The sequence below is a fragment of the Pristis pectinata genome, chromosome 5 (assembly GCF_009764475.1).
Source record: "Pristis pectinata isolate sPriPec2 chromosome 5, sPriPec2.1.pri, whole genome shotgun sequence".
NCBI classification, from domain to species: domain Eukaryota; kingdom Metazoa; phylum Chordata; class Chondrichthyes; order Rhinopristiformes; family Pristidae; genus Pristis; species Pristis pectinata.
The window spans coordinates 10,251,990-10,270,961 of NC_067409.1; the positions used below are offsets into that span (position 1 = coordinate 10,251,990).

General features: G+C 45.9%; 1 protein-coding gene across 1 annotated transcript in view; it reads left to right on the forward strand.

Annotated features, from left to right (window-relative positions):
- Nucleotides 1-18,972, forward strand: part of scn5lab (sodium channel, voltage gated, type V-like, alpha b) — a 449,385-nt gene that overhangs the window by 37,331 nt on the left and 393,082 nt on the right.

Sequence of the window (18,972 nt, forward strand, 5' to 3'; positions counted from 1 at the left end):
ACATCTTTGGGATGAGGCAGGAAATTAGAGCACCCGGAGGAAACCTATGTATGAACCAGTCCAACTGCTTTTTAAACATGTAAACTCCACACAGACAGCACTGGAAGTCAGGATTGAACTCAGGTCTTTGGGGCTGTGAGGCAGCAGCTCTACCAGTTGTGTCACAATTTTTATCGATGCACCATAGAAAGCATCCTTTCCGGAGGCATCACAGCTTGGTATGGCAACTGCTCTGCCTGAGACCACAAGAAACTGCAGAGAGTTGTGGACACAGCTCAGCACATCACAGAAACCAGCTTCCCCTCCATGGACTCTGTCTATACTTCTCACTGCCTCGGTAAAGCAGCCAACATAATCAAAGATTCCTCCCACCCGAGACATTCTCCCTTCTCCCCCCTCCCATCGGGCAGAAGGTACAAAAGCCTGAAAGCACGTACCATCAGGCAGCTTCTATCCTGCTGTTATAAGACCATTGTCCAGACCTCTTTTACGATAAGATGGACTCTTGACCTCACAATCTACCTTGTCATGGCTTTGCACTTTATTGTCTGACTGCACTGCACTTTCTCTGTAACTGTAACACTTTATTCTGCATTCTGTTTTGTTTTCCCTTGTCCTACCTCAATGCACTGATGTGATGAAATGATCTGTCTGGATGGCATGCAAAACAAAGTTTTTCACTGTACCTCAGTACATGTGACAATAATAAACCGAGTTACAATTTACTGTTCTGCCCATTAACTGTGCCTTTCTCGTGCCCCCTCCATCATATCTAACCCAATTTATTCCCTTCTTATCTTTTTTCTCCCCTTCTCTCTATGAGCTCTCTTTTTAAATACCTTTCAGGTAAAATTTACCTTCATAATAGTTCCACATCTGGCCTGTGTAAAACAAAATGGTGTATTATTTTATTCTTCAGAACCATGTATGCCCCTCATAATTTTGTATAGCTCAATAACATCAGTCCTCAGCCTCCTCCACTCAAAGGAAAACAGACCCAGTCTCTCTTCATAACTGCAATGATCCATCCCAGGCAACATGCTGGTGAATCCCCACTACACCCTCTCCAGTGCAATCGTGACTTTCCTATAGTATGGTGACCAGAACAACATGCAACACTATTAGTTGCTGACTTCACGTTAGATAAAGATGTATCGTAACATTTCTGTGCCCTGTCCAATGTAGGCTAGTATCTCGGATACCTTTTTAACCGCCTTATTTACCTGTGCTGCCACTTTCAGCAAACCTTGAACTTGTACACCAAGGCCCTTTTGTTCCTCAATGTTCCCTACAGTCTTACCATTCATTGTTTATAACCTAGGCCTTTTTAGTTCTCCCAAGATGTATCACCTGACACCAATTGGGATTAAACTCCAACTATCATTGCTCTGCTGTCCATCTTATCGATTCATCATATCATCCTGTAGCCTGTCTACCCTTCTCACTATCAACAGCACTATCAACTTTCATGTCATCTGCAAACTTACTAACCTTACCTCCAAAATTCACAACCAAATCATTAATGTTTATGGCAAACAGTAGGGGGTTAGAGTTGGCACGGAAACTCATGGTACACCATTGGTCACAGCTTTTCAATCACAAACACAACCCTCCACCATTACCCTCTGCCTTCTATTACCAAGCCAAATTCAGATCCAATTTGCCACTTGCCCTGGATTCCATGTGCTACAACCCTTTCAACCAGCCTCCCATGTGGGACCTCATCAAAGGTCTAATTGAAACAATATCAACTGCAACGCCCTCAGTACATTTTACCACTTAGGACAATTCAAATAAATTCATTCCTTCTGTTTTAAGGTCGAGTGGGACTGATGATTATAGAATGCTCAATTCAATTTATATTTCCCCAGATGATGGACTAGTCCTTGCCCTGATGTACCAATACCTGGACAACATCCAGGCTCGGGCTGATGACAAGTTTGCTCTGTGTTGCCAAAAGACAACCAGCACTCTTGTCAAAGCATGGCAGCAAACAGTGGAGCAGGAATGTGGTCTCCACTCTCACAGAATGACCCACGTCACTACTGCAGCAGATTATCTGGGCTTTATCATAGTCTACCACCTCTCTCCACTACAAGAATGCTGCATTGATTCCAACCTGACTTTGCAAGTCCCCATGTCGTAAAAGGTGCCACTGAAATTAATTTATTTTCCTCCCAGCATCTTATTCTTCCTGCCTCTCGCACGGTAGTGTAGCGGTTAGCGTAACGCTATTACAGCACCAGCGACCCGGGTTCAATTCCAGCCGCTGTCTGTAAACAGATTGTACGTTCTCCCCGTGTGTCTGCGTGGGTTTCCTCCGGGTGCTCCGGCTTCCTCCCACATTCCAAAGACGTACGTGTTAGGAAGTTGTGGGCATGCTACGTTGGTGCCGGAAGCGTGGCGACACTTGCGGGCTGCCCCCCAAGAACACTCTACGCAAAAAGATGCATTTCACAGTGTGTTTCGATGTACATGTGACTAAGAAAGAAATCTTATCTTAAATCGTTTGACTTCTATGGTTGCCATGCAACGGGAAGGATGTGATTAAGCTAGAGACAGTACAGAAAAGGTTCAGAAGGATGTAACTGGGGCTGGAGGGTTTGGAATAGGCTGCGACTGTTTTCCCTGAAGTGAAGGAGGCCGAGGCCTGACCTTATAGAGGTTCATAAGGTGATGAGGGGCACAGATAGGGTAGATAATCACTGTCTTTACCCCAGGGTAAGGGAATTGAAAACTGGAGGACACAGGTTTAAGATGAGAGGGAAGGTTTAAGGGGGGGGGGGGGGTGCTGAGAGGAAACTTTTACCACACAGATGGTGGTGGGTATATGGAACGAGCTGCCAGAGGACGTGGTAGAGGCAGGTACAATGACAACACTTAAAAGATATTTGGACAGGAACAGTACATGGATAGGAAAGGGTTAGAGGGATAACGGGCCAAATGGTAGGTCACTTGGTCAGCGTGAATGTATTGAGCCGAAGGGTCTGTTTCTGAGCTGATACCTTTCTGACTCTATGATAACTGGTTGACTGCTGTTGGAAGGTGTGTGGAAAAACAGGGAGGGGTTGGGCAGGGTTTGGTGCTCAGCAAATTAAACCTGACTGCTTTTTCAGAAGCACATTAAACGTACACGTAGCTACTGATTATTGGAGAGGGTGGGGTGCCAATTGTCAGCTCCTGTGCTAGGAAAGAAAGTGACAATTGACTCGTGGTCCAGGAATCAGTGGATGTAATAGAGCAAAGTGCCACCTGATTTTTTTATTCTATCACCCCAGGAAACATGGCAGTCAGTGTGCACAGCAAGCTCCCATGGACTGCACTGTACATAGCCTTCCCCACCCATCCCACTCCATATTCCCCACCAAAAGTGTCTCAACTGGGATAACCCTTGTGGAGCACAGGGACTGGATGTGGAATATTACCAACACACAACCTTTCCAATATCAGCTGCAAGTCATAGGAGCATTCAAGGTAATGCCGACCTTAAATATCCTGAAGAAAGTAGGGTTAATAGGACAAGACCTTTCATCTATCCAGGGGAGAGAACCATGTGCAACTTTGCATGGTCACTCAAGTGAAAACCAATTAGGTTAAGTTGTCTGGAGATGTCACCTGAACTGACAAGTGTACTTCTAATTGGAAACTAATTGAGTTAAGTAGGGCAAATGAAGGTCACCCCCCTGAAAGCATTTGAAAGAATCAATTAGACTGAAGTAGCAATAGCTGAGATGTGGCTGTGCTTTCCCAGAGCACAGGGTTATAAAATCCAGTTGTTCTGTTCCATTGCTGATGAGGGGGAGCTGCTTCCACTGTCATGTTGTTCGAACACAGCAGTGTGGAAATCTTGAAGCTGGCTGGGGAGGAATAGCCCCACAGCTCTGTTGATTAACACTTCTTCACTCAGTAAGCTTAACGTTCCTGTCACTGTTTATGAAATGAAGAGTTATAGAGTCGTACAGCATGGAAATGGGCCTCTTGGCCCAACTTGTCCATGCCAACCAAGTTGCCCAATTGAGCTGGTCCCATTTGCCTGTGTTTGGTCCATATCCCTCTAAACATTTTCTATCCATTAACCTGTCCAAATGTCTTCTAAATGTTGTAATTGTACTGGCCTCTACCACTTCCTGTGGCAGCTTGTTTCCTTATACCCCCCACCCTCTGTGTAGGAAGAGTTGCCCCTCAGGTCCCCTTTAAATCTCTCCCTTCTCACCTTAAACCTATGCCCTCTGGTTCTTGATTCCCCAACCCTGGGAAAAAGGCTGAGTGCATTCACCCTATCTATGCCCCTCATGATTTATACACCTCTATAAGATCACCTCTCTTTCTCCTGCGCTCCAAGAAAAAGAACCCTAGCCTGTTCAACATCTCCCGATAACTCAGTTTCTCAAGTCCTGGCAACATCCTTGTAAATCTTTGCTGTGCTCTTTCCAGTTTAATAACATCTTTCCTATAACAGGGCGACCAAAACTGAACACAATACTCCAAGTGTGGCCTCACCGGCATCTTGTACAACCACACCATAACTGCCCTGACTGATGAAGGCTAATGTGCCAAAAGCCTTCTTCACCACCCTGTGTACCTGTGACTCCACTTTCAGGGAGCCATGTACTTGAACTTTTAAGAAATATTTAAGAAATATCTAGACCAGCACTTGAATCACCAAACACATGGAAGACAATGGACCAAGTTGTGGTAAATAGGGATAACATGGATGAGTACTTGATAATTGTATGGACACGGGTTCAAGGGCCTGTTTCTCCGCTGTTTCACTCTATGACTCTATACACACTTGGCCTAAATAATAACTTAGATTGTGGTGGTGATGGGAGAAGCTAATTCTGATTCCTTAGTGAAACAGGTTCTTCCCAACCTTTCTGTGTTAAGTTAAACGGATCTAAGCTAGATTAATAAGAGAAGTACATTTCACCCCAGAGGACTTCACAGCTTCCTTAATTTCAAAACAGTTTCCTGTGGTGGTACTGCAATGTAATTATGATTAGAAAATTGCACTTATATAGTAAGGTCTTTAGAGCCATGTAAGTGTTTCACTCTTGTAACGTAGACCATTGTTGTAACCGATGCATGCTACAGCGTTAACAAGATCTGTTTCACATTCATTTACTCATTAATGTCACCAGGGTGCTGACTGAACTAGCAAACACCTGTCAATGGTGAACTTTAACTAGTATTGAAACAATAAGGGCTACAACTGAATGGATGGTGCTGGGGTTGGGTGGGGATTCTGGAATATGGTGGGGTATCTGGAGTGGGGTGAGGTGTCTGGGGTAGGATGGGGTTCTGCAGTAGGGTGAGTGTCTGGGATGGGGTGGGGTGGAGTTGTGGGGCAGAGTGCGGTGTGTGGGGTGTTGTGGGGCAGGGTGGGGTGTCTGGGGCAGGGTGGGGTGTGTGGGATGGAGTTGTAGGGCAGGGTGGGGTGGGTGGGGTGGGGTGTGTGGGGTGGGGTGGGGTGGAGTTGTGGGGCGGGGTGGTTTGTTTGCTGCTGTCATTTTTGCTGAACTTCTCAGATATAAATGGAAGCTGAAAACACTTTGCAGGTCAGGCAGCCTCTGTGGGAAGGGAAACCGTCAACATTTCAGGTCTGGCCCTCTTGTCAGATAGATCAAAGCTAGATTAATAAAAAAGGTGAGGGTAGATGATCTGTCACCTCATAAACATCCCCCCCATCCCCCCCTTCCCCCGATCCCCCCATCCCCCCCTTCCCCCGATCCCCCCATCCCCCCTTCCCCCGATCCCCCCATCCCCCCTTCCCCCGATCCCCCCATCCCCCCTTCCCCCGATCCCCCCATCCCCCCTTCCCCCAATCCCCCATCCCTCTTCGCCCAATCCCCCCATCCCCCTCCCCCTCCCCCTCCCCCTCCCCCCTCCCCTCCCCCTCCCCTCCCCCCTCCCCTCCCCCCTCCCCCCTCCCCTCCCCCCTCCCCCCTCCCCCATCCCCCCCTCCCCCCCTACTCCCCCCTCCTCCATCCCCCTCCCCCTAACATAGAAGCATACAAATAGGAGCAAGGCTGGACAAATCGGCCCTTTGAGCCTGCTCTGCCATTCAAATATCTCTCTCAATCCCCTATTACTGTTCTTTCCCACACTTCTCAATGCCTTTTGCATCCAGAAAATTATCAACTTTGAGTTGTATGGCACAGGAACAGGCCCTTTGGCCCACCTTTTTACCCATTACACCAATCCTATTTGCCTGCATTAGGACCGTATCCTTCACTACTGCCTAATTAACTGCTTGTCTAAAGTGTAGTGATTGTGTCTGACTCCACCACCACCTCTGGCAGCGAATTCCAGATATCAGCCACACTCTGTAAAAAAGAAACCTTTCCTCTCAAATCCCCTCTGAAACTCCTACCGCTCACCTCAAACCTAAGCCCTCCTGTTTTTGATACTCCTATTGGGAAAAACATTCTATCTACACTATCTTGGCCTTATAATTTTACGTACTTCTCTCTGGTCTCTCCTCAGCCTCCTTCGCTCCAGCAAGAAGAAGCCCTGCCTATCCGATCTCTCTCCCTAACCAGCCCTCCAATCCAGGCAACATCCTGGTGAATCTCTTCTGCACTCTCTCCGGCGCAACCACACCCTTCCTATGGTGTGGCGATCAGAACTGCACGTCAATGCTCCAAGCGCGGCCTAACTAGTGTTTTGTAAAGTTGCAACCCAATGTTCCAACTTTTATATACTTTGTCCCAACCTATGAAGGCAAACATACCGTATTCCTTCTTCACCAAACTATCTACCTGTGTTGCCGCTTTCAGTGAACATAGGACTATAATGCCAAGGTCTCTCTGTTCATCAACATTTCTATCATTTACTGTACATATCTATCCCTATATGACTTTCCAAAATGCATCACCTTCCACTTGTCAGGATTAAATGACTTCTTAGATATATTCAGTGACTCTGCCTCTGCAGATGTCACTGGGAGTGAATTCCATAAGTTCACCAGCTTCTGAGTGAAGAAATCTCCCTTTATCTCAGTCCTAAATCTCTTGCTCTGTAACCTGAGAGTGTCATCCCCTGTTATTGACCACCCACCTAGGGGAGATATCCAGGCTGTCTAGCCTGTTGGAATTTGATAAGTTTCAGTGAGGGTCCCTCATCCTTCGAGCTTTGTATTCTTCAGAGCTTAGCTGACAAACAGAAAACAATTACACCTGCAGGTGCTTGGAATCTGAAACAAAGACAGAAAATGCAGGAAGAACTCAGCAAGTCCAGCAGCATCTGTAGAAAGAGAAACCAGTTAATGTTTCAGGTCAAAGACCTTTCATCAGACTTAACCTGAAAGGTGAAAGATTGAAAAGGGAACCGAGGGGAAACTTTTTCACACAGAGGGTGGTGGGTATATGGAACAAACTGTCAGAGGAAGTGGTAGAGGTGGGTACAATTACAATATTTAAAAGACATTTGGACAGGTACATGGATAGGAAAGGTTTAGAGGGATATGGGCCAAATGCTGGCAAATGGGACTAGCTTGGATAGAGACATCTTGGTCAAAGTCAAGTTTATTGTCATCTGCACAAGTACATGTGTGCACAGGTGCAATGAAAAGCTTACTTGCAGCAGCATCACAGGCACATTGCATCAGAGACACAACATTCACATGGACATGGTCTGAATGGACGAGTTGGGCTGAAGGGCCTGTCTCTATGCTGTATAACTCTATGACTCTATATGTCAGTCCTGCCATCCCAGCAATCAGTCTGGTGAAGCTTCGCTGCACTCGCCCTGTGGCAAGTTTTTGCTTTCTCTTTCTTTCTCTCTTTCCTTCCCTGTGTACAATGGAGATGCAAGCAGCACTTCAATCTGTAATGAAAGACGTGTTCAAGTATAACAAAGGGCTTAAACTGGACATCCTGTCAGAGCTGCTTGCTGATGTAGGATGAAGCTCAGTCACGTAATTGTCTAATTGCAAGTTTCCATGTCTGGGTTGCGTGCTTGACGAGGCGCTGACTGCGCGATGGAGCTGAGCGAAGCTGGAGAAGGGGCCTCAGGATGGCTCTGTGGCCCATTTCCTGGTGGCCAGGAGGCAGCCGCAACTCTAGAGGCAGCACCGTTGCCAGTGATCCTGATCCAAGGAGTGAGCCAAGGAGAGAGGAAGAAGTGAAATAAAGTGTGAGGAGGCAGGGGGGTGGGGAAAGGACTAACGACCACAGTGGCCTGGTGGGGCCAACCTTTTGTTATGGCAACCTAAGACAAAGAAAAGTGCTAGGTTTAATCCCTGATCTGGGCAGAGTTGGGTTGTTGCATGAGGCTCGGTGTGTCCATGGGATTGATGGAAGTTGGAGATCAGTGGAAGGCGCTGACATATGGAATGGTTAACCTTGCAGGGAAAAAGAAACTGCTGGAGGAGCTCAGCGGGTCAGGCAGCATCTGTGGAGGGAAATGGACAGTCGATGTTCTGGGTCGAGACCCTTCATCTGGACCTGAAACATCAACTGTCCATTTCCCTCTGCAGATGCTGCTCGACCTGCTGAGTTCCTCCAGTCGTTTGGTTTTTGCTCCAGATTCTGGCATCTGTGTTTCCCATTAACCTTGCAGGCCCACACAAACACTTTTTAAATGTGGGGAGGGTTTCTGTCTCTCTCACTTTCTGGAGCAGCTGTTTCAGACTCTCACCACTTTTCTGTGTGCACACGTCTCCCCACATCTCCCATCTAATCCTCTACCAATTACTTTAAGTCTTTTGCCCCTTTTGTGAAGGGAAATAATGCCGCTATCCAGGCACCCCAGTCCAATCTCCCCTTAGCCTCCTTCCTTCTGAAGAAATCAATGGCAGTCTATCCATTTGGGTTTTTTAAAAAAAGTAATGTGTTCAATGCTCACTTAAAGTAAGACATTTTCTGCTAACAAACACTTACTGAGCTCTCACTTCTGATTGCTGTTCTCACCAACCAGAACTGGAGCTCTAGGGATTACATTTTACTCAGCAGCACGCGTTTAATTTAATTTTCCTGCACTATCCATTTTCCTTGCTCACTTAACATCATGAACGCTACAAAATCCTGAAGGTCAAAGTAAAGTAAAAGCACACTTATTATTCGCCCATGTCACTGGGTCACTTCTCTCAACGGTTTATATTTTAATCAGAGCCTTCAATTTTCTGCCATCAAATAACATACAATGTCAGAAAAATTGTCCTCAGTTTGGTCGGTCCCTCCGCTGGGCAGCATATCAAGTCACGTATCACGTGACAGCAAAAACCAAAGGTACAGCAATAACCAAAGGTTATTTTGGTGACACACTGCGGGTAATCCTCCTTGGAGCAGGAGCTCTGGTAGCACAGTGGTGCAGCTAGAGGAGCCACTGCCTCACAGCACCAGGTTTCCAGGATAATGTAGGATCATTGTAGAATGGGTAGTTGTAGACTTGAAGGACCTGTTTCCATGCTGTATGTTTCTGCACTAGGGTGACTGGCTGACAAGGTCAAGTAAAAAATTAATAGATTTTGAACTGCGCTTGCTCTGTGGTAATTGCTTGCAGCTTCCACTGCACAGCTCTGTGGTACCTATATATTGCAAAAGTGACTTTGGCCAGTGCATGTGGAAAGGGGGAGCTCATGTTCGTAGAGTCTGGACATACACATCAGGCCCTTTGGCCCACCCAGTCCATGCTGACCATTGAACACCCATTTCCTGATAGATTATGAGAGGCATAAACAGACAACCGGTATCTTGTTCCCAGGGCTGAAATGTCTAAAACTAGGGAGCATGCATTTAAGGTGAGAGGGGGTAAGTTCAAAGGGGATGTGGGGGGCACGTTTTTTACACAGAGAGTTGTGGGTGCCTGGAATGCGCTGACAGGGGGTGGTGGTGGAGGCAGATACAACAGAGGCTCTTAGATAGGCACATGAATGTGCAGAGAGTGGAGGGATATGGACATTGTGTAGGCAGGAGGGATTAGTTCAGTTAGGCATTTAATTACAGATTTAATTAGTTTGGCACAATATTGTGGGCCAAAGGGCCTGTTCCTGTGCTGTGTTGTACACTAACTGATGGTTGGGAGGGGTGTGTCTGTGATGTATTGGGCTGGGCCCACTAACCGGAGTGGAAGTAAAGCAATCCCGAGAAACTGCCTAAGAACAAGATATATTCGGGATCAAGCAATAGGAGAAGGCGAGAACAGGGGTCTGAAGTCAGATGACCAGCCATGATCTTATCGAGTGGCGGATCAAAAGAGCATAATTTTGTTTCTACTTTCTTGTAATATTAGACAAGACAGAAAGCATCTTTCAAATTTAATTCCAGTCCTGTCCTGCCTTCGCCAATGTCATTCACGGCAGGAGTAAAGTGGAGTAGAGTTGGCCTCTGTACCCAGGACATCCGTCCACTGGCTTCAATTAGTAGCTGCCAGTCTCCTCTGTGTGTGTGTGTGTGTGTGTGCTTGGTGAGTGAGAGCAGGTTCAGGCTTGGCTGTAAGGCTTCCTACAGCTGAATAGCTCATTAGCATTCATGAATGAAAGGCGATTGGTAGGGAGTATTCCAGCGAGAAACAATGTTTTGTAAAGAGGAGGGGAGAAAATGAAAAGGAAAGAAAACCTTCATTGAAAATGTTACTGACCTGGGTTTATTGGAAGTTTCACTGCAACAGGAAAGTTTCAGGAGAAATGATTATGCACAGGCATTGCTGGCACCTATATTACAGCAGCCATGCACTTGTGAAACCACAGAAGTTCCTTAGTGACTAATTATATTTCAAGATTCAGTAGAAATTGGTATCTTTCAGTTCTCTCCAGAGCTGCACCTAATTGCAATCTTATAAGTGACGGGTTAACTCCAGTGATGATCACATTGGTTTATTTCTGGAGCAGTAATTCACAGGTCCACTCCAATTACCCAGAGAACAGGAATTCAAATTCAGATTTTTAATACAATGTTTAAGATTGTGGAAATAGGTAGCTAGTATCTGTAAAAACAACCGTGAGGCTTTCTCTCTCTGCTACAGACTCTGTCTCATCTGCTGGGCACTTTCAGCATTCTCTTTGGGTCTTAAATCCAAAGAACACCTGGATTTGACAGATTTTACATCGCCTTATTTGCTCTCCAGATGCCCTCATCAATCTATAAACCAGACAGCTCCATAAACACTGGGGTTACCTGGGCAACCCTGGCCTCACTCTTGTATTCTTACCCTCCAAGTTCTGACAAAGACCTGAAACGTTCATTCAACTTCTCCCTGCACAGATGCTGCCTGACCTGCTCAGTGTTTCAAGTACTTTCTATTTCTTTTCAGATTTCCAGCATCTGCAGCTTTGTATTTTGATTTTCAGTAATAAACCAATGTCATAGAGTCATAGAGAAAAACAGCACGGAAACAGGCCTTTCGGCTCAACTCATCCATGCCGACCAAGATGCCTATCTAAGCTAGTCCCATTTGCCCGCATTTGGCCCATATCCCTCTAAACCTTTCCTATCCATGGACCTGTCCAAGTACCTTTTAAATTAACAACATTGTACCTGCCTCAACCACTTCCCCCGGCAGCTCATTCCATATACCCACCACCCTCTGTGTGAAAAAGTTGCCCCTCAGGTCCCTTTTAAATTTTTCCCCTCTCAACTTAAACCCATGCCCTCTGGTTTTCAGTTTCAGCATATCACAGAAACCAGCCTCCCCTCCTTGGACTCTGTCTTTACCTCTCGTTGTCTTGGTGTAGCAGCCAGCATAATCAAAGACCCCACCCACCCGGGACATTCTCCCTTCTCTCCTCTTCCATCGGGTAGAAGATACAGGAGCCTGAGGGCACGTACCACCAGACTTAAGGACAGCTTCTACCCCACTGTGATAAGACTATTGAGCGGTTCCCTTATACAATGAGATGGACTATGACCTCACGATCTACCTTGTTGTGACCTTGCACCTTATTGCACTGCACTTTCTCTGTAGCTGTGACACTTTACTCTGTACTGTTATTGCTTTTTTTACCTGTACTACATCACTGCACTCTGTACTAACCCAATGTAACTGCACTGTGTAATGAATTGACCTGTACGATTGGTTTGTAAGACAAGCTTTTCACTGTACCTCGGTACAAGTGATCACAAGACAAGGGACCAGAAGTAGGCCATTCGGCCCATCGAGTCTGCTCCAAAGGAAAGGGAAAAAAAAGAAAAAGAATGAGAAATGGGGGGGGGCAATGAAAAACAAACTATTCTAACCCCAATTTCCTGCCTTATCCCCATATCCCTTGATACCTTGACTAATTAGATATCTGTCTATCTCCTCCTTAAACACCTCCAGTGATCTAGCCTCCATTGCTGTACGTGGCAAGGAATTCCATAAATTCACTACCCTCTGGCTAAAGAAATTTCTCCTCATCTCTGTTTTAAACCGGTACCCTCTAATTCTAAGATTGTGCCCTCTGGTCCTGGACTCACCCACCAAGGGAAACAGCTTGGCCACATCTACTCTGTCCAGTTCTTTCAACATTTTAAATGTTTCTATGAGGTCCCCTCTCATTCTTCTGTACTCCAGTGAGTACAGTCCAAGAGCCGACAAACACTCATCATATGTAAGCCCTTTCATTCCTGGAATCATCCTCGTAAATCTCCTCTGAACCCTCCCCAACATCAGCACATCCTTCCTAAGATATGAGGCCCAAAACTGTACACAGTATTCCAGATGAGGCCTCACTAGTGCCCCGTAGACCCCCACCAACACTTCCTTACTTTTATACACTATACCTCTCGAAATGAATGCCAACATAGCATTCGCTTTCTTTACCACCGATCCGACCTGGTGGTTAACCTTTAGGGTATCCTGCACGGGTACCCCCAAGTCCCTTTGTACTTGGGGGTACTCGTGACAAAATAATAAACCAATACCAATACTTTCCCTGGGAAAAAGACTGAGTGCATACACCCTATCTATCCCCCTCATGATTTTATACACCTCTTTAGGAGGTTATGTATTGTCTTGGATAGAAGAGGAGCTGGCTAACAGGAAACAAAGGTGTAAACAGATCATTTTCTGGTTGGCAAGATGTAACGAGTGGCGTGTTACAAGGATCTGTTCTAGGTCTTCAACATTTCCTACTTTATATTAAGGGATATCTTTATTAGTCACATGTACATCGAAACACACTGTGAAATACATCTTTTGCATAGAGGGTTCTGGGGGCAGCCCGCAAGTGCCACTGCGCTTCCTGCACCAACATAGCATGCCCACAACTTCCCAACCCATACATCTTTGGAATGTGGGAGGAAACCAGAGCACCTGGAGGAAACCCACGCAGACACGGGGAGAAGGTACAAACTCCTTACAGACAGTGGCTGGAATTGAACCTGGGTCGCTGGCGCTGTAATAGCGTTACGCTAACCGCTACACTACCGTGCCTGCCCATTTAATTACTTGGATAAAGGTTTTGTTGCTAAATTTGCTGATAGGTAGGAAAGTTGTGCATAAAGGGACCACAAAATGAGAATGGTGTTTATGAGAATGTTGCCAAGACTTGAGGGCCTGAGTTATAGAGCGAAGTTGGGTGGGCTAGGACTTTATTCATTGGAACATAAGAGCCTTTGGGAAGAAAGTCTTGCTCACTTTCTGTGGGTCAGTGCGGAACCAACCGGACTACAGTGTGCAGTTTTGGTCTCCCAAGTGAGACTGGAGTTTAGAGAAATGAAAGATGATCTCATTGAGGGAAATGGTTAGCAAAATTGTCAGGCTGTATAATGAGAAGGTAGGGAGTCTAGAACTAGGAGTCATGGTTTCAGGATAAGGGGTCAGCCATTTAGGACTGAGATGAGGAGAAGCTTTTTAACAGAGACTTGAATATCTTTGTCATTTTCTACCCTATTGGATCAGGGATGCTCAGTCCTTGAGTATAAGTTTTAAACCTTTGGACATTCAGAGATACAGAAATTGGATGGGGAATAGCAAGTAGTGGAACAGGTTTGAGGGGCTTATTGTGTCAAGGTCAAAGTCAAGTTGATGGTCATGTACATAAGACAATACATGCACTTGTGCATAAGAACAGGTGCAAAGAAAAACTTGCAGCAGTACCAGCACATAACATTAGATACACATCATTCACAAGAAAAACATAAATTAAGCATAGGTTTTACAAAATTATTCAAGAAGAACACAATTAGAACAAAAAAAAGTCCATTGTAGTGCAAAGTGGTCAAAATGGTCATACTGCTGCTGTACTGAGGTAGTGATTAGGGTTGTGCTGGTTGGTTCAAGAACCGAATGGTTGAAGGGAAGTAGCTGTTCTTGAACCTGGTGGTGTGGGACTACAGGGTTCTGTACCTCCTGCCCGATGGTAGCTGTGAGAAGATGGCATGGCTCGGATGGTGGGAATTGTTGATGTTGCCTTCTTGAGGCAGGACCTCATGTAGATAATACCAATAGTTGGGAGGGATGTGCCTGTGATGTATTGGGCTGAGTCCACTACTCTCTGCAGCTTCTTATGTTGCTGCGCATTCAAATTGCCGTACCAGACTGTGATGCAATCAGTCAGGATACCTTCAACAGTACATCTGTAGAAGTTTGTGAGAGTGTTCGATGACATGCCGAATCTCCTTAAGCTTCTAAGAAAGTAGAGACACTGGCTTGCCTTCCTTGTGATTGTATCTTTGTGCTGGGCCCAGGACAGGTCATCCGATATGTTCACACCCAGGAATTTAAAGCTGCTGACCCTCTCCACCGCACCTCATGCACATATTTCCTACATTCTTGTAAAGTCTGACACCATTACCTGGCCAGGCTGACATGTGTCTCCAGTCCAGCTGCTAACAGAAGGAGCCACTTTAGTTACTTCACGCAATAGAAGGGCAAACCAGAATAAGCTGGTGGATCACTGGGCTGTGCCTAGGTACACAAGAGGTGTAGCCAGTCTAATCTATCATTGCAGAATCCAGAGCAGACGGTGCTTTAATCTGCACTCATCCGTGCCAGATCTGATCCGGAAGAACCTGATGCCAACACTGGACACCAGAACCAGGGAAAGCATTCCTGTGACATCATCTGTGATTGACAGAATTCATTAACATCTTCAGTGAGCAGCATCACTTTTCAGAAATATTCTGCAGTCCACCAGTCAGACAAAACAGCTTGAGAAAGGAAAAATAAAAATCTAAATACATTTGAAACACTATCTGTAACATTTCACAGATTTTATATCAATGGACAATTCCTGTCTACAGTGCACTACTTCTGGTGGCTACTTTTCACCATTATAAATCCCTGTGTCCACATTCACACCTGTGGTGGCATTGTGATGCTTCAGTAAACATAAGAAATAGGATCAGGACTAGGCCACTTGCCCCTTCAGGGCTGATCTATCTCAGCTCCATTTTCTTGCACTATCCCTGTAACCCTCCATTCCTTTCATTTCTAGAAATCCTTTGATCTCTGAGTGACTGAAACTCCACAGCCCTCCAGGGTGGAGAATTCCAAAGACTTACCATCCTCTGAAGAGGTTACACCGCATCTCAGTCCTAAACAACCTCCCCCTTACTCTCAGACTAAATCACTGTTTCTCCAGTCCTCAGCCAGGGGAAACATCCTCCCTACATCCACCCTGTCGAGCCTGTAAGAATCTTGCAATTTTCAATGAGATCTCTTATTCTTCTAAACTCTAGAGAATACAGGCCTAGTCTACTCACAGAGCAATCCTATCATCTCAGGATCCAGTCAGGTGAATCTTCACTGAACTCCCTCTATGGCAAATCGATCCTTATTTAGGTAAGCAGACCAAAACTATACACAGTGCTGCAGTGCAGACTCACCAAGGCCATAAATATTTGCAGTAAGACCTCATTATTCCTGTACTCAAGTTGTCTCACATTAAAGACCAACATAACCTTTGCCTTCCTAATTGCATGATGCATGTTAGCTTTATATACAAGGTCACCAAGGTTCTTTTGGGTATCATATTTTCCCAATTTGTCACTATTTTAAAAATACTCTGCTTTTATGTGTTGTGCACCAATGTAGATTTTTCCATCCTGGTGGACCTCCCCTGCACTCTCTCCAGTACAGTTGCGTCCTTTCTATAGTGTGGTGACCAGAACTGCACACTAGCTGCAGGCTAAACCAATTATAAAGTTGTATCATAAATTCCTGTTCTATGCCCAGCTAACAAAGGTTAGCATTCCGTATTCCTTCTTAACCACCTTATCTTCCTGTTCGGCCATCTTCAGGGATCCTTGGACTTAGACATCAAGGTTCCTCTGTTCCTCAATATTCCCTTGATCCCAACCCTTCATTCAGTCTATCCTAGCCTTCTGAGTCCTCCCAAAATGACTCACCTCACACTCATCAGGATTAAATTCCATCTGTCATTACTCTACCCATCTTACCCACTCAATAATGTCATCTTGTCTCCCGAGACTGCCTTCTGCACTATCAACAATGTCACCATTGTTCACGTCATTTGTAAACTTACTAATCACACCTCCTCCATTCACATCCAAATTATTAACATACATGACGAACATCGAGGGTCCCAGCACTGATTCCTGGGTGCACCACTGGTTACAGGCTTCCAAGCACAAAAGCAATCTCCACCACACCCTTTGCCTGCTTGTACCAGGCCAATCTCAGATCCAATGTTGAGCCTGGAAGGCTGTATTTTGCCCGGTCAAAAGACGAGGTGCTGCTCCTTCAGCTTTCAATCATTGGAAGAGTGTAGAAGAGGAGGACAATTGTTTGCTGGCAGTTTGCAATGAAAAGATTTAGAGAGGGTGAGGGGCCAGAAGAAGGTTCCATCTACTTTTATGACCCAGCTTCAACTCTTCCCTATCACTGAATCCCAGTTTCCCTAAAATCTTGACTTCATATTTGCAATGCAACAGGAAATACCAGAGAAAGATTTAAAATTACCTGTATATTTGTAATATTATTAATCACTTGAGTGTTGTTTTATTGGTTTATGAGATCATCTTAATACTTTGATTAGATTTTTGTCCTGCAATCACTTCCAATTATCCATTATTCTATACTTAATTTACTGTTGATTGATAGCACTTACCATCATGAATACTGTATATATTACAGGAATCGTAGTATAACATAGTTTGACTGCAATACTGGACTTGTTATTCTGCACTTACTAAAGACATTGAAAGTTAAGTGTAATACCCATGTTTGTGGGGAAGCACATTGACACAGATCAGGATAAGACCTGGGCGAAGGAACTGGAAGGTCTCTGTGAGGTCAGTGGTGCTAATGCTCTTAACAGACGCCATTTTCAATATCGCAATTATGAGCAATAATTTTGATCTGTTAAATGTCTCACGAACTTGCAGTGAGGACAACACCATTATATAAGGGTCACTGAACATGCAAAACCATGTCTGACACTCAGCAGTTGGGAAGAGAGAAGGTGACGCAGGTAGAAATGTTTCAAAAGTGAAACTACGCTACTAGATCAGAAAAGGTGCAGCAGAATGAAGAATTATTTCATGATCATATCTGGGATCTGGACTTATTTGCATTGTCAGAATTTCTTGCCCATTCCTAATTGGGGATGAACAGTTGCTGTCCTTATGGTGAAGGGCAGTGCTGTTGAGTAGGCAGTTCCAAGATTTAACCCCAGCGATGGTGAAGGAATGGTGATATATTTCCAAGTCAGGCGAGTGTGTGACTTGGAGGGGAACCTGCAGATGGTGGTGCTCCCATAAGCCTGTTGCCCTTGGCTCCTTGGTAGCAGAGATCGCAGGTTTGAGTCAGGGTAGCCTGGGCGAGCAGTTACAGTGCATTACAGTGCACACTGTATGCACTGGGCGGTACCGTGCAACCGGTTCCTGAGCCAGTTCACCGACATCCCGGCCGCCTGTCACTTCTGCGGCGGGGAGGAGAGGGTGTACCACGCGTACGCGGAGTGCGAGAGGTTGCAGCCCCTCTTCGAGTACCTGCGGGGGCTGCTGCTTAAGTTCTGGTTGCACTTCAGCCCAGCGCTGTTGGTGTACGGGCACCCGGTGCGGCGCGGGGAGGGCCGTGCGACGGATCTCCTGGTGGGTCTCCTGCTGGGCCTGGCCAAGCTGGCCATCCACTGGACGCGGCGGCGGGTGGCCGAGGGTTCCGGCAGGTCGAGGTCGGCCTGCCTGCCCGTCTTCCGCGCTTACGTGCGCGCGCGGGTGTCGTTGGAACGGGAGCACGCGGTCTCCTCGGGCGCCCTGGCCGAGTTCTGCGCTCGGTGGGCCCCTCGGGATCGCGTGTGTGGTGGACGAGACGGATGTGATTCTGGTGTGAAGTGTCGTGCATTTTGCGGTTGCGGGCGTAGTGTTGTGCGGGTATTGGTTTCGGCCGGGTTGTTTCTTTCTGTACTAGATGTAGCATGTTTGCTGTTGGTTGTTTTTGTAGTGTTTTTTTAACGAATAAACGTTTTGTACAAAAGAAAACAGTGCACACTGTAGCCACTGTGTACCAGTGGTTAGGGTGGATGATAGGCTTGCCAGTCAACTGGGCTGCTGTGTCCTAGATGGCGCAGAGCTTCCCGAGCGTTGTTGGCACAGCACTATTCCAAGCGAGTGGAGAATATTCCATCACATTCCTGACTCGTGCTTTCCAGATGGTGGGAAAGTGTAGGGGGTTCAGGAGGTGAGCCACTCGCCATAGAATACACAGCCTCTGAACATTTCTTGTAGCTGTGGTCCTTATGTGGTCGTTCTACTTAACTTACTGGTCAATGGAGATCCCCAGGATGTTGAATATGGGGGAGCTGCTGATGGAAATGTCATTGACGTCGATCGGTGGTTAGAATCCTTGTTGGAAGCGGTCATTGTCTGGCACTTTCTGGTATAAATGTTTGGTTCTTCTCAATACATTATTGGTTCCAGCTCCCTGTTTTATTGTGGACACTGTGTTCATTGTTCATTGTCTGTTCATTGCTGTACAGACAGTTTAATTCATTTTTAATAGGATTTCCTTTCAGTTTATGCTTAACTCTTCCTTTAGAGCCCTGTCTGATACCTGGATCTATAGCAGACATCTCAGGGCGCTTGAGAA